Source organism: Suricata suricatta, chromosome 5 (assembly GCF_006229205.1).
Source record: "Suricata suricatta isolate VVHF042 chromosome 5, meerkat_22Aug2017_6uvM2_HiC, whole genome shotgun sequence".
In the NCBI taxonomy this organism is placed as follows: Eukaryota; Metazoa; Chordata; class Mammalia; order Carnivora; family Herpestidae; genus Suricata; species Suricata suricatta.
Window position 1 is genome coordinate 5,460,058 of NC_043704.1, and position 3,412 is coordinate 5,463,469.

Sequence of the window (3,412 nt, forward strand, 5' to 3'; positions counted from 1 at the left end):
ACATGAAACAGAAGTTGGTGTTTTGATTTTTTACTTTGCTTTTCTGTTTTGAGTGTCATTGCAACTACTGTATTGTAAAGGATGGAAAATAATTGCATATGTTAAAAAAATATGAAACTTTATAAAGTAAAAAAAAAAAAGAAAGAAAATACGCAGGGAGAGAAACTTGAGAAGTTTCTGCTACTTAAACATGTAACCAGCTAAATAATCTATTGGTGGAAAAAGAACAGTGGCCTGGAGGTGCTGGGCCCAGGGGGATGGTCATGCACACCTGTGTTTCTTGAACTGTCTGTTAGGCTTCTAGGGGAAAGCGCATCTTGGCCCAGAGCATCAGTGTCCTTAAAGGAGTATGAACTGTTTTTGCCTGGGCAAGAAGCTGGCAAGGGGCTATTTAAATAGTGGATTCTTCTACTTTGAGTTGGAGAACTTCAGGACAATCAACGGTTTTGAGGAGTCTGTCTTTGATCATTAACCAACGGTGCCAGCCCAGGCACTGTCTACAGGTTGCTCATTTGGAAAACCCAGACACGAGATGTACTGTGGGCTACACTTTTTGTGAGGACTTTGGGAAGGAGGGAGCAAGATGGATAGTGGAGGAAGTAACCAAGCCTAGAAGCCTTCGGCCCAAGGAGGGGATAATCCTGCATGTGGTCAACTGGCCTCTTGAGAGCTGCCACGTGGCAAAGCCACTGCTTCTAGGAACAGGTCAAGGTGATCTTCAGCACAGAGGTTCCTTTCAGAACTTCCCCAGGCCAGGCCTGCAGCCCTTGTCTGGTCTGTGCAGCCGTGCTCTTGCTGCGTAGGCTGAGAAGGACCTTCCTCAGAGCTCATTAGGCCCTATCACAAGGACAGTGCCATCTGCACTTTCTTTTCTCATAGGCTCTCTCCATTCTGTCATGAGCTTTGACCCCTAAAGGCCCAGGAGAGGCAGCTGAGAGCTACTCGGAGCCCTTTTATTTGTCTTTTCTCCCAGCCTCCTCTCCAGAGACCTCAGTGTGACTCCAGCCTGTGACAGAGCCACACACTGCTTGTTGGGTGTTTCCATGCTCATGAGCCCTGGTGGGACTTCTGCCTGTAGAGCTGGCTTGTTGGAGTTTAGGGTTGTTAACTACAGACTACAAGATTGTGCAGAAAATCCGCATGAGCCTTGGCTCCTCAAGAGCCAGTAGTTTCAGCTTAGAAACTTCCAGCTGGGAGTCAGCCTGCATGAACGCTCTTCCCAGTGTTCCTCTCCATGGAGCTCACTGGGGCAGATGCACATCCTATCCATGGAGGCACAGCATGTGCAACAGCAGCTGAGGCTCCTGTTTTGTATTAATAGATCTCACAGTGGGGTGGTCTTGGTTTTGCCAACAGCTCAGCAACTGTTGAGTACGTGCCCTCACTCTCTCTTTGTGCTGGCTTTCTCGTCTGCTCAACCTGCTGGTCTTATTTTTGCTCAGCATTTTCAGATATTAACTGGTGGCCCTGGCCTTTGCACAGTCTAGCAGTGTTACTGTGCACTCATTAGAAAGTCATGCACTGAGTGGAGAATGTCTTCAGTGTTCAGCCTTATGGTATCACAGGCAGGGTGATGCAAGACATGTGTGCGCATGTAGACCCAGTCCTTTTGTAGAAAATCACCCCCAAACACACTGTTAGACTAGTATAAATGAAGATGCACCATAAAAACACTGTATTTCGGGTCATCGATGAAAGGTAAATAATTCCATGTCAGATTGCCACTTTACTCTTGGGCTCTTTGGTTTCCTTCAAGCTTATCCTGTTCAAACACAATTCGAGAAGGGAGAAGTATGAAATGTGAGGGGCTGCACTTAGGAATCACTGATGTGGCCTTTGGGTTGCCCAGATTCTTGGTCCCACCTGTGGGGCCTCCTGGCTCAGGGGACTTGGGATGCAGCTGGAGTGCCTCTGAGTTTTAGGACAGGACGAGGCAGTTGTCTAGGTGGCGAGATCTAAGGGTAATTGGCTACCTTATAGCAAGCTGGAAGTGAGGGGCTGCTTGGAGGGACAGGGGAGGGGCAGAGAGAGAGAATCCCAAGCAGGCCCCGATGTGGGGCTCGATCCCACAAACCATGAGAGGTCATGACCTGAGTTGGATGCTTCACTGACTGAGCCAAGGGGAAAACTCTTTTTAAGCCTCTTGTGTTTTAAGTGGGTCCTAAGGCACATTGAATTCACTTTGGATAAAAGAAAAAACAGGATTGTAGGCTGCAGACTCCAAGAGTATGTATTAAACTGTAGGAAGGGTCAGAAAGGAAAACAAAAGAGTGATTTTCAAAAGTGACATACACTGAAATGTGAAACTTCTTACCACTGATGATTCTTATCCAGGCTGGATTTACAGTTAGGATCCATAATATCGACTTTGTATTCTAGAAAGCAATTTATGTTGGTGAGGTACAATAAACTCAGGTATAATGGCCCATGAAACATGTTAGGACAAAACTAATAAATACAATTAGAGGGGCACCTGGGTGGCTCTGTCAGGTAAGCATATGACTTCAGCTCAGGTCATGATCTCACAGTTTGTGGGTTTGAGCTCCGCGTCGAGCTCTGTGCTGACAGCTCAGAGCCTGGAGCCTGCTTCAGATTCAGTGTCTCCCTTTCTCTCTGCCCCTCCCCTGCTCATGATCTGTCTCTTTCTCTCTATCTCACAAAAATAAATATTAAAAATTAAAAATAAATACAAATAAAATGAGAAATTCTTACTGAAAACAACAGCTACTGGGAAGGGCAAGCACCTTTTATTTTTATATGAAGTCACGGGGTTTGCTTTGCAAATGTTTTGCGTCTTGATGAATAGCTAAAATCAAGAGCCCTCCTTTTCCTCTCCTCTTGCTGGTCCTCAACTGACTGTCAATTTTTCTGTTTATTTTGGGCAATTCTGTTCCTTTCTCTCCCGAGTCTGTCAGTTTCGAAGGGTAAGCCCGTGAACAACTTGAAATGTGGATCGACTCTTCCCCGCTAATCACCACCCTCCCGAGATCAACAGAAACAAACCCTTGATAAATTTAGAAAACAGCCGGGCGTTTGTGCAGCCCAGCCGTGAAAACAAAAGGCAAACAACAGCCGCAAAGATGTCAGGCAGAGTCGCCACAGAAACCCACTTTTTAGAGCACGGTGCTGAGGTGCTCCCGTCAGCCTCCTCCCGTTCTCCCTGCAAGACCGGGAGTCACGGAGTTAAGACCGTGAACCCAAGCGATTCGATCCTCCAGACTTAACTGACATTCCATTCCAACGTCAATAATGCATGGTGCCCGGTTGCATTATTTAGGATGTGCAGGGCGGCTGCGGTGCCCTGGAACCTGAGCTGGTGCTCTCAGGACTGGCGGGGTTTTCTAATCGGGTGGTACAGTCAGGCAGGTGCTGGCCCCTCTGGAGGAGTATGTGGTTCACGTTTCTGAATGAG

The 3,412-nt window shown here is 47.1% G+C and overlaps 1 protein-coding gene and 1 long non-coding RNA gene across 2 annotated transcripts in view; one reads left to right on the forward strand and one right to left on the reverse strand.

Annotated features, from left to right (window-relative positions):
• IGSF5 (immunoglobulin superfamily member 5) overlaps positions 1–3,412 on the forward strand; it is a 40,498-nt gene that overhangs the window by 35,522 nt on the left and 1,564 nt on the right. The gene's annotated exons all lie outside the window — the stretch shown is intronic.
• Positions 1,670–3,174, reverse strand: LOC115292567. Its single transcript, XR_003909033.1, has 3 exons — positions 3,111–3,174; positions 2,315–2,375; positions 1,670–1,762 (listed from the first exon to the last, which is right to left on the reverse strand). It is a non-coding gene; the product is annotated as an uncharacterized LOC115292567 (long non-coding RNA).